A 12,358-nucleotide genomic window follows, 5' to 3' on the forward strand; every position below is an offset into this window, starting at 1 on the left:
GCAATGTAAAAACTACCAGGAGAACTCCTGTCTGGCACCTTCCCCGGTGGAGTTGTGCATGGGGTGTGTTTTGAACATTTTGTCACCAGCTGAGTCAAAATTCAGCGGTTCCCCATCTCAGCCCAGAAAGCAGGAAGAACAACTTTTGTGGTGCCTTTCAAATGCCTACTAAGGTAGTGTAAAAACTACCAGGAGAACTCCTGTCTGGCACCTTCCCCGGTGGAGTTGTGCATGGGGTGTTTTTGGAACATTTTGTCACCAGCCGACTCCAAAATTCAGCGTTTCCCCATCTCAGCCCAGAAAGCAGGTAGAACAACTTTTGTGGTGCCTTTCAGCTGCCTACCAAGGTAGTGTAAAAACTACTAAGAGAACTCCTGTCTGGCACCTTCCCCGGTGGAGTTGTGCATGGGGTGTGTTTGGAACATTTTGTCACCGGCCGACTCCAAATTCAGCGGTTCCCCATCTCAGCCCACAAAGCAGGTACAACAACTTTTGTGGTGTCTTTCAAATGCCTACCGGAGCAATGTAAAATCTATCAAGAGAACTCGTTTCTGGCACCTTCCCCGGTGGAGTTGTGCAGGGGGTGTGTTTGGAACATTTTGTCACCAGCCGAGTCCAAAATTCAGCGGTTCCCCAACTCAGCCCAGAAAGCAGGAAGAACAACTTTTCTTGTGTCTTTCAGGTGCCTACCAAGGTAGTGTAAAACGTACCAAGAGAACTCCTGTCTGGCACCTTCCCCGGTGGAGTTGTGCATGGGGTGTGTTTGGAACATTTTGTCACCAGCCGACTCCAAAATTCAGCGGTTCCCCATCTCAGCCCAGAAAGCAGGTAGAACAACTTTTGTGGTGTTTTTCAGATGCCTACCAAGGTAGTGTAAAAACTAGCAGGAGAACTCCTGTCTGGCACCTTCCCCGGTGGAGTTGTGCAGGGGGTGTGTTTGGAACATTTTGTCACCAGCCGACTCCAAAATTCAGCGGTTCCCCATCTCAGCCCAGAAAGCAGGAAGAACAACTTTTGTGGTGTCTTTTTGATGCCTACCAAGGTAGTGTAAAACGTACCAAGAGAACTCCTGTCTGGCACCTTCCCCGGTGGAGTTGTGCATGGGGTGTGTTTGGAACATTTTGTCACCAGCCGACTCCAAAATTCAGCGTTTCCCCATCTCAGCCCAGAAAGCAGGTAGAACAACTTTTGTGGTGTTTTTCAGATGCCTACCAAGGTAGTGTAAAAACTACTAAGAGAACTCCTGTCTGGCACCTTCCCCGGTGGAGTTGTGCATGGGGTGTGTTTGGAACATTTTGTCACCAGCCGAGTCCAAAATTCAGCGATTCCCCATCTCAGCCCAGAAAGCACATAGAACAAGTTTTGTGGTGTCTTTGAGGTGCCTACCAGAGCAATGTAAAATCTATCAAGAGAACTCCTGCCTGGCACCTTCCCCGGTGGAGTTGTGCATGGGGTGTGTTTGGAACATTTTGCCACCAGCCGACTCCAAAATTCAGCGGTTCCCCATCTCAGCCCAGAAAGCAGGAAGAACAACTTTTGTGGTGCCTTTCAAATGCCTACCAAGGTAGTGTAAAAACTACCAGGAGAACTCCTGTCTGGCACCTTCCCCGGTGGAGTTGTGCAGGGGGTGTGTTTTGAACATTTTGTCACCAGCTGAGTCAAAATTCAGCGGTTCCCCATCTCAGCCCAGAAAGCAGGAAGAACAACTTTTGTGGTGCCTTTCAAATGCCTACCAAGGTAGTGTAAAAACTATTAAGAGAACTCCTGTCTGGCACCTTCCCCGGTGGAGTTGTGCATGGGGTGTGTTTGGAACATTTTATCACCAGCCGACTCCAAAATTCAGCGGTTCCCCATCTCAGCCCAGAAAGCAGGAAGAACAACTTTTGTGGTGTCTTTCAGATGCCTACCGGAGCAATGTAAAAACTACCAGGAGAACTCCTGTCTGGCACCTTCCCCGGTGGAGTTGTGCATGGGGTGTGTTTGGAACATTTTGTCACCGGCCGACTCCAAATTCAGCGGTTCCCCAACTCAGCCCAGAAAGCAGGAAGAACAACTTTTCTTGTGTCTTTCAGGTGCCTACCAAGGTAGTGTAAAACGTACCAAGAGAACTCCTGTCTGGCACCTTCCCCGGTGGAGTTGTGCATGGGGTGTGTTTGGAACATTTTGTCACCAGCCGACTCCAAAATTCAGCGTTTCCCCATCTCAGCCCAGAAAGCAGGTAGAACAACTTTTGTGGTGTTTTTCAGATGCCTACCAAGGTAGTGTAAAAAGTACCAGGAGAACTCCTGTCTGGCACCTTCCCCGGTGGAGTTGTGCAGGGGGTGTGTTTGGAACATTTTATCACCAGCCGACTCCAAAATTCAGCTCTTCCCCATCTCAGCCCAGAAAGCAGGAAGAACAACTTTTGTGGTGTCTTTTTGATGCCTACCAAGGTAGTGTAAAACGTACCAAGAGAACTCCTGTCTGGCACCTTCCCCGTTGGAGTTGTGCATGGGGTGTGTTTGGAACATTTTGTCACCAGCCGACTCCAAAATTCAGCGGTTCCCCATCTCAGCCCAGAAAGCAGGAAGAACAACTTTTCTTGTGTCTTTCAGGTGCCTACCAAGGTAGTGTAAAAACTAGCAAAAGAACTCCTTTCTGGCACCTTCCTCGGTGGAGTTTTGCATGGGGTGTGTTTGGAACATTTTATCACCAGCCGACTCCAAAATTCAGCGGTTCCCCATCTCAGCCGCAGAAAGCAGGTAGAACAACTTTTCTTGTGCCTTTCAGCTGCCTACCAAGGTAGTGTAAAATCTACCAACAGAACTCCTGTCTGGCACCTTCCCCGGTGGAGTTGTGCATGGGGTGTGTTTGGAACATTTTGTCACCGGCCGAGTCCAAAATTCAGCGGTTCCCCATCTCAGCCCAGAAAGCAGGTAGAACAACTTTTGTGGTGTCTTTTAGATGCCTACCAAGGTAGTGTAAAAAGTACCAGGAGAACTCCTGTCTGGCACCTTCCCCGGTGGAGTTGTGCATGGGGTGTGTTTGGAACATTTTGTCACCAGCCGAGTCCAAAATTCAGCGGTTCCCCATCTCAGCCCAGAAAGCAGGTAGAACAAGTTTTGTGGTGCCTTTCAGCTGCCTACCAAGGTAGTGTAAAAACTATTAAGAGAACTCCTGTCTGGCACCTTCCCCGGTGGAGTTGTGCATGGGGTGTGTTTGGAACATTTTATCACCAGCCGACTCCAAAATTCAGCGGTTCCCCATCTCAGCCCAGAAAGCAGGAAGAACAACTTTTGTGGTGTCTTTCAGATGCCTACCGGAGCAATGTAAAAACTACCAGGAGAACTCCTGTCTGGCACCTTCCCCGGTGGAGTTGTGCATGGGGTGTGTTTGGAACATTTTGTCACCAGCTGAGTCAAAATTCAGCGGTTCCCCATCTCAGCCGCAGAAAGCAGGTAGAACAACTTTTGTGGTGCCTTTCAGCTGCCTACCAAGGTAGTGTAAAAACTACTAAGAGAACTCCTGTCTCCACCTTCCCCGGTGGAGTTGTGCATGGGGTGTGTTTGGAACATTTTGTCACCGGCCGACTCCAAAATTCAGCGATTCCCCATCTCAGCCCAGAAAGCAGGTAGAACAAGTTTTGTGGTGTCTTTCAGATGCCTACCGGAGTAATGTAAAATCTATCAACAGAACTCCTTTCTGGCACCTTCCCCGGTGGAGTTGTGCAGGGGGTGTGTTTGGAACATTTTGTCACCGGCCGACTCCAAAATTCAGCGGTTCCCCAACTCAGCCCAGAAAGCAGGTAGAACAACTTTTCTTGTGTCTTTCAGGTGCCTACCAAGGTAGTGTAAAATCTATCAAGAGAACTCCTTTCTGGCACCTTCCCCGGTGGAGTTGTGCATGGGGTCTGTTTGGAACATTTTGCCACCAGCCGACTCCAAAATTCAGCGATTCCCCATCTCAGCCCAGAAAGCAGGAAGAACAACTTTTGTGGTGCCTTTCAGGTGCCTACCAAGGTAGTGTAAAAACTACCAACAGAACTCCTGTCTGGCACCTTCCCCGGTGGAGTTGTGCATGGGGTCTGTTTGGAACATTTTGCCACCAGCCGACTCCAAAATTCAGCGGTTCCCCATCTCAGCCCAGAAAGCAGGTACAACAACTTTTGTGGTGCCTTTCAGCTGCCTACCAAGGTAGTGTAAAATCTACCAAGAGAACTCCTTTCTGGCACCTTCCCCGGTGGAGTTGTGCAGGGGGTGTGTTTGGAACATTTTGTCACCAGCCGAGTCCAAAATTCAGCGGTTCCCCATCTCAGCCCAGAAAGCAGGTAGAACAACTTTTGTGGTGTCTTTCAGATGCCTACCGGAGCAATGTAAAAACTACTAAGAGAACTCCTGTCTGGCACCTTCCCCGGTGGAGTTGTGCATGGGGTGTGTTTGGAACATTTTATCACCAGCCGACTCCAAAATTCAGCGGTTCCCCATCTCAGCCCAGAAAGCAGGTAGAACAAGTTTTGTGGTGCCTTTCAGCTGCCTACCAAGGTAGTGTAAAAACTACTAAGAGAACTCCTGTCTGGCACCTTCCCCGGTGGAGTTGTGCATGGGGTGTGTTTGGAACATTTTGTCACCAGCTGACTCCAAAATTCAGCGCTTCCCCATCTCAGCCCAGAAAGCAGGTACAACTTTTGTGGTGTCTTTTAGATGCCTACCAAGGTAGTGTAAAAACTACCAACAGAACTCGTTTCTGGCACCTTCCCCGCTGGAGTTTTGCATGGGGTGTGTTTGGAACATTTTGTCACCAGCCGAGTCCAAAATTCAGCGGTTCCCCCACTCAGCCCAGAAAGCAGGAAGAACAACTTTTCTTGTGTCTTTCAGGTGCCTACCAAGGTAGTGTAAAAACTAGCTACAGAACTCCTTTCTGGCACCTTCCCCGGTGGAGTTGTGCATGGGGTGTGTTTGGAACATTTTATCACCAGCCGACTCCAAAATTCAGCGGTTCCCCATCTCAGCCCAGAAAGCAGGTAGAACAACTTTTGTGGTGCCTTTCAGGTGCCTACCAAGGTAGTGTAAAATCTACCAACAGAACTCCTTTCTGGCACCTTCCCCGGTGGAGTTGTGCAGGGGGTGTGTTTGGGACATTTTGTCACCAGCCGACTCCAAAATTCAGCGGTTCCCCATCTCAGCCCAGAAAGCAGGTAGAACAACTTTTGTGGTGTCTTTTAGATGCCTACCGGAGCAATGTAAAAACTACCAAGAGAACTCCTGTCTGGCACCTTCCCCGGTGGAGTTGTGCATGGGGTGTGTTTGGAACATTTTATCACCAGCCGAGTCCAAAATTCAGCGGTTCCCCATCTCAGCCCAGAAAGCAGGTACAACAACTTTTGTGGTGTCTTTGAGGTGCCTACCAGAGCAATGTAAAATCTATCAAGAGAACTCCTGTCTGGCACCTTCCCCGGTGGAGTTGTGCAGGGGGTGTGTTTGGAACATTTTATCACCAGCCGACTCCAAAATTCAGCGGTTCCCCATCTCAGCCCAGAAAGCAGGAAGAACAACTTTTGTGGTGCCTTTCAAATGCCTACTGGAGCAATGTAAAAACTACCAGGAGAACTCCTGTCTGGCACCTTCCGTGGTGGAGTTGTGCATGGGGTGTGTTTGGAACATTTTGTCACCAGCCGACTCCAAAATTCAGCGGTTCCCCATCTCAGCCCAGAAAGCAGGTACAACAACTTTTGTGGTGTCTTTCAGATGCCTACCGGAGCAATGTAAAAACTACCAGGAGAACTCCTGTCTGGCACCTTCCCCGGTGGAGTTGTGCAGGGGGTGTGTTTGGAACATTTTGTCAACAGCCAAGTCCAAAATTCAGCGGTTCCCCATCTCAGCCCAGAAAGCAGGTAGAACAACTTTTGTGGTGTCTTTCAGATGCCTACCAAGGTAGTGTAAAAACTACCAAGAGAACTCCTGTCTGGCACCTTCCCCGGTGGATTTGTGCATGGGGTGTGTTTGGAACATTTTGTCACCGGCCGACTCCAAAATTCAGCGATTCCCCATCTCAGCCCAGAAAGCAGGTAGAACAAGTTTTGTGGTGTCTTTGAGGTGCCTACCAGAGCAATGTAAAATCTATCAAGAGAACTCCTGTCTGGCACCTTCCCCGGTGGAGTTGTGCATGAGGTGTGTTTGGAACATTTTATCACCAGCCGAGTCCAAAATTCAGCGGTTCCCCATCTCAGCCCAGAAAGCAGGTACAACAACTTTTGTGGTGTCTTTCAGATGCCTACCGGAGCAATGTAAAAACTACCAGGAGAACTCCTGTCTGGCACCTTCCTCGGTGGAGTTGTGCATGGGGTGTGTTTTGAACATTTTGTCACCAGCTGAGTCAAAATTCAGCGGTTCCCCATCTCAGCCCAGAAAGCAGGAAGAACAACTTTTGTGGTGCCTTTCAAATGCCTACTAAGGTAGTGTAAAAACTACCAGGAGAACTCCTGTCTGGCACCTTCCCCGGTGGAGTTGTGCATGGGGTGTGTTTGGAACATTTTGTCACCAGCCGACTCCAAAATTCAGCGGTTCCCCATCTCAGCCCAGAAAGCAGGTAGAACAACTTTTGTGGTGCCTTTCAGCTGCCTACCAAGGTAGTGTAAAAACTACTAAGAGAACTCCTGTCTGGCACCTTCCCCGTTGGAGTTGTGCATGGGGTGTGTTTGGAACATTTTGTCACCAGCCGACTCCAAAATTCAGCGATTCCCCATCTCAGCCCAGAAAGCAGGTAGAACAACTTTTGTGGTGTCTTTCAGATGCCTACCGGAGCAATGTAAAATCTATCAAGAGAACTCCTGTCTGGCACCTTCCCCGGTGGAGTTGTGCAGGGGGTGTGTTTGGAACATTTTGTCACCGGCCGACTCCAAAATTCAGCGGTTCCCCAACTCAGCCCAGAAAGCAGGAAGAACAACTTTTCTTGTGTCTTTCAGGTGCCTACCAAGGTAGTGTAAAATCTATCAAGAGAACTCCTTTCTGGCACCTTCCCCGGTGGAGTTGTGCATGGGGTCTGTTTGGAACATTTTGCCACCAGCCGACTCCAAAATTCAGCGGTTCCCCATCTCAGCCCAGAAAGCAGGTAGAACAACTTTTGTGGTGCCTTTTAGATGCCTACCAAGGTAGTGTAAAAAGTACCAGAAGAACTCCTGTCTGGCACCTTCCCCGTTGGAGTTGTGCATGGGGTGTGTTTGGAACATTTTGTCACCAGCCGACTCCAAAATTCAGCGATTCCCCATCTCAGCCCAGAAAGCAGGAAGAACAACTTTTCTTGTGTCTTTCAGGTGCCTACCAAGGTAGTGTAAAAACTACCAAGAGAACTCCTGTCTGGCACCTTCCCCGGTGGAGTTGTGCATGGGGTCTGTTTGGAACATTTTGCCACCAGCCGACTCCAAAATTCAGCGGTTCCCCATCTCAGCCCAGAAAGCAGGTAGAACAACTTTTGTGGTGCCTTTCAGCTGCCTACCAAGGTAGTGTAAAATCTACCAAGAGAACTCCTTTCTGGCACCTTCCCCGGTGGAGTTGTGCAGGGGGTGTGTTTGGAACATTTTGTCACCAGCCGAGTCCAAAATTCAGCGGTTCCCCATCTCAGCCCAGAAAGCAGGTAGAACAACTTTTGTGGTGTCTTTTAGATGCCTACCAAGGTAGTGTAAAAAGTACCAGGAGAACTCCTGTCTGGCACCTTCCCCGGTGGAGTTGTGCATGGGGTGTGTTTGGAACATTTTGTCACCAGCCGAGTCCAAAATTCAGCGATTCCCCATCTCAGCCCAGAAAGCACATAGAACAAGTTTTGTGGTGTCTTTGAGGTGCCTACCAGAGCAATGTAAAATCTATCAAGAGAACTCCTGCCTGGCACCTTCCCCGGTGGAGATGTGCATGGGGTGTGTTTGGAACATTTTGCCACCAGCCGACTCCAAAATTCAGCGGTTCCCCATCTCAGCCCAGAAAGCAGGAAGAACAACTTTTGTGGTGCCTTTCAAATGCCTACCAAGGTAGTGTAAAAACTACCAGGAGAACTCCTGTCTGGCACCTTCCACGGTGGAGTTGTGCAGGGGGTGTGTTTGGAACATTTTGTCACCAGCCGACTCCAAAATTCAGCGGTTCCCCATCTCAGCCCAGAAAGCAGGAAGAACAACTTTTCTTGTGTCTTTCAGGTGCCTACCAAGGTAGTGTAAAAACTAGCAAAAGAACTCCTTTCTGGCACCTTCCCCGGTGGAGTTTTGCATGGGGTGTGTTTGGAACATTTTATCACCAGCCGACTCCAAAATTCAGCGGTTCCCCATCTCAGCCGCAGAAAGCAGGTAGAACAACTTTTGTGGTGCCTTTCAGCTGCCTACCAAGGTAGTGTAAAATCTACCAGGAGAACTCCTGTCTGGCACCTTCCCCGGTGGAGTTGTGCATGGGCTGTGTTTGGAACATTTTGTCACCAGCCGACTCCAAAATTCAGCGGTTCCCCATCTCAGCCCAGAAAGCAGGTAGAACAACTTTTGTGGTGTCTTTCAGATGCCTACCGGAGCAATGTAAAATCTATCAAGAGAACTCCTTTCTGGCACCTTCCCCGGTGGAGTTGTGCAGGGGGTGTGTTTGGAACATTTTGTCACCGGCCGACTCCAAAATTCAGCGGTTCCCCAACTCAGCCCAGAAAGCAGGTAGAACAACTTTTCTTGTGTCTTTCAGGTGCCTACCAAGGTAGTGTAAAATCTATCAAGAGAACTCCTTTCTGGCACCTTCCCCGGTGGAGTTGTGCATGGGGTCTGTTTGGAACATTTTGCCACCAGCCGACTCCAAAATTCAGCAGTTCCCCATCTCAGCCCAGAAAGCAGGTAGAACAACTTTTGTGGTGTCTTTTAGATGCCTACCAAGGTAGTGTAAAAAGTACCAGGAGAACTCCTGTCTGGCACCTTCCCCGTTGGAGTTGTGCATGGGGTGTGTTTGGAACATTTTGTCACCAGCCGACTCCAAAATTCAGCGATTCCCCATCTCAGCCCAGAAAGCAGGAAGAACAACTTTTCTTGTGTCTTTCAAGTGCCTACCAAGGTAGTGTAAAAACTACCAAGAGAACTCCTGTCTGGCACCTTCCCCGGTGGAGTTGTGCATGGGGTCTGTTTGGAACATTTTGCCACCAGCCGACTCCAAAATTCAGCGGTTCCCCATCTCAGCCCAGAAAGCAGGTAGAACAACTTTTGTGGTGCCTTTCAGCTGCCTACCAAGGTAGTGTAAAATCTACCAAGAGAACTCCTTTCTGGCACCTTCCCCGGTGGAGTTGTGCAGGGGGTGTGTTTGGAACATTTTGTCACCAGCCGAGTCCAAAATTCAGCGGTTCCCCATCTCAGCCCAGAAAGCAGGTAGAACAACTTTTGTGGTGTCTTTTAGATGCCTACCGGAGCAATGTAAAAACTACCAAGAGAACTCCTGTCTGGCACCTTCCCCGGTGGAGTTGTGCATGGGGTGTGTTTGGAACGTTTTGTCACCAGCCGAGTCCAAAATTCAGCGATTCCCCATCTCAGCCCAGAAAGCAGATAGAACAAGTTTTGTGGTGTCTTTGAGGTGCCTACCAGAGCAATGTAAAATCTATCAAGAGAACTCCTGTCTGGCACCTTCCCCGGTGGAGTTGTGCAGGGGGTGTGTTTGGAACATTTTATCACCAGCCGACTCCAAAATTCAGCGGTTCCCCATCTCAGCCCAGAAAGCAGGAAGAACAACTTTTGTGGTGCCTTTCAAATGCCTACTGGAGCAATGTAAAAACTACCAGGAGAACTCCTGTCTGGCACCTTCCGTGGTGGAGTTGTGCATGGGGTGTGTTTGGAACATTTTGTCACCAGCCGACTCCAAAATTCAGCAGTTCCCCATCTCAGCCCAGAAAGCAGGTAGAACAACTTTTGTGGTGTCTTTCAGATGCCTACCGGAGCAATGTAAAAACTACCAGGAGAACTCCTGTCTGGCACCTTCCCCGGTGGAGTTGTGCAGGGGGTGTGTTTGGAACATTTTGTCACCAGCCGACTCCAAAATTCAGCGGTTCCCCATCTCAGCCCAGAAAGCAGGTAGAACAAGTTTTGTGGTGTCTTTGAGGTGCCTACCAGAGCAATGTAAAATCTATCAAGAGAACTCCTGTCTGGCACCTTCCCCGGTGGATTTGTGCATGGGGTGTGTTTGGAACATTTTGTCACCGGCCGACTCCAAAATTCAGCGATTCCCCATCTCAGCCCAGAAAGCAGATAGAACAAGTTTTGTGGTGTCTTTGAGGTGCCTACCAGAGCAATGTAAAATCTATCAAGAGAACTCCTGTCTGGCACCTTCCCCGGTGGAGTTGTGCATGGGGTGTGTTTGGAACATTTTATCACCAGCCGAGTCCAAAATTCAGCGGTTCCCCATCTCAGCCCAGAAAGCAGGTACAACAACTTTTGTGGTGTCTTTCAGATGCCTACCGGAGCAATGTAAAAACTACCAGGAGAACTCCTGTCTGGCACCTTCCTCGGTGGAGTTGTGCATGGCGTGTGTTTTGAACATTTTGTCACCAGCTGAGTCAAAATTCAGCGGTTCCCCATCTCAGCCCAGAAAGCAGGAAGAACAACTTTTGTGGTGCCTTTCAAATGCCTACTAAGGTAGTGTAAAAACTACCAGGAGAACTCCTGTCTGGCACCTTCCCCGGTGGAGTTGTGCATGGGGTGTGTTTGGAACATTTTGTCACCAGCCGACTCCAAAATTCAGCGGTTCCCCATCTCAGCCCAGAAAGCAGGTAGAACAACTTTTGTGGTGCCTTTCAGCTGCCTACCAAGGTAGTGTAAAAACTACTAAGAGAACTCCTGTCTGGCACCTTCCCCGGTGGAGTTGTGCATGGGGTGTGTTTGGAACATTTTGTCACCAGCCGACTCCAAAATTCAGCGATTCCCCATCTCAGCCCAGAAAGCAGGTAGAACAACTTTTGTGGTGTCTTTCAGATGCCTACCGGAGCAATGTAAAATCTATCAAGAGAACTCCTTTCTGGCACCTTCCCCGGTGGAGTTGTGCAGGGGGTGTGTTTGGAACATTTTGTCACCGGCCGAGTCCAAAATTCAGCGGTTCCCCAACTCAGCCCAGAAAGCAGGAAGAACAACTTTTCTTGTGTCTTTCAGGTGCCTACCAAGGTAGTGTAAAATCTATCAAGAGAACTCCTTTCTGGCACCTTCCCCGGTGGAGTTGTGCATGGGGTCTGTTTGGAACATTTTGCCACCAGCCGACTCCAAAATTCAGCGTTTCCCCATCTCAGCCCAGAAAGCAGGTAGAACAACTTTTGTGGTGTCTTTTAGATGCCTACCAAGGTAGTGTAAAAACTACCAAGAGAACTCCTGTCTGGCACCTTCCCCGGTGGAGTTGTGCAGGGGGTGTGTTTGGAACATTTTGTCACCGGCCGACTCCAAAATTCAGCGGTTCCCCATCTCAGCCCAGAAAGCAGGAAGAACAACTTTTGTGGTGTCTTTTTGATGCCTACCAAGGTAGTGTAAAACGTACCAAGAGAACTCCTGTCTGGCACCTTCCCCGGTGGAGTTGTGCATGGGGTGTGTTTGGAACATTTTGTCACCAGCCGACTCCAAAATTCAGCGGTTCCCCATCTCAGCCCAGAAAGCAGGAAGAACAACTTTTCTTGTGTCTTTCAGGTGCCTACCAAGGTAGTGTAAAAACTAGCAAAAGAACTCCTTTCTGGCACCTTCCCCGGTGGAGTTTTGCATGGGGTGTGTTTGGAACATTTTATCACCAGCCGACTCCAAAATTCAGCGGTTCCCCATCTCAGCCGCAGAAAGCAGGTAGAACAACTTTTCTTGTGCCTTTCAGCTGCCTACCAAGGTAGTGTAAAATCTACCAACAGAACTCCTGTCTGGCACCTTCCCCGGTGGAGTTGTGCATGGGGTCTGTTTGGAACATTTTGTCACCGGCCGAGTCCAAAATTCAGCGGTTCCCCATCTCAGCCCAGAAAGCAGGTAGAACAACTTTTGTGGTGTCTTCTAGATGCCTACCAAGGTAGTGTAAAAAGTACCAGGAGAACTCCTGTCTGGCACCTTCCCCGTTGGAGTTGTGCATGGGGTGTGTTTGGAACATTTTGTCACCAGCCGACTCCAAAATTCAGCGGTTCCCCATCTCAGCCCAGAAAGCAGGTAGAACAACTTTTGTGGTGCCTTTCAGCTGCCTACCAAGGTAGTGTAAAAACTATTAAGAGAACTCCTGTCTGGCACCTTCCCCGGTGGAGTTGTGCATGGGGTGTGTTTGGAACATTTTATCACCAGCCGACTCCAAAATTCAGCGGTTCCCCATCTCAGCCCAGAAAGCAGGAAGAACAACTTTTGTGGTGTCTTTCAGATGCCTACCGGAGCAATGTAAAA

Source organism: Falco biarmicus, chromosome 15, assembly GCF_023638135.1.
Source record: "Falco biarmicus isolate bFalBia1 chromosome 15, bFalBia1.pri, whole genome shotgun sequence".
Classification (NCBI taxonomy): Eukaryota; Metazoa; Chordata; class Aves; order Falconiformes; family Falconidae; genus Falco; species Falco biarmicus.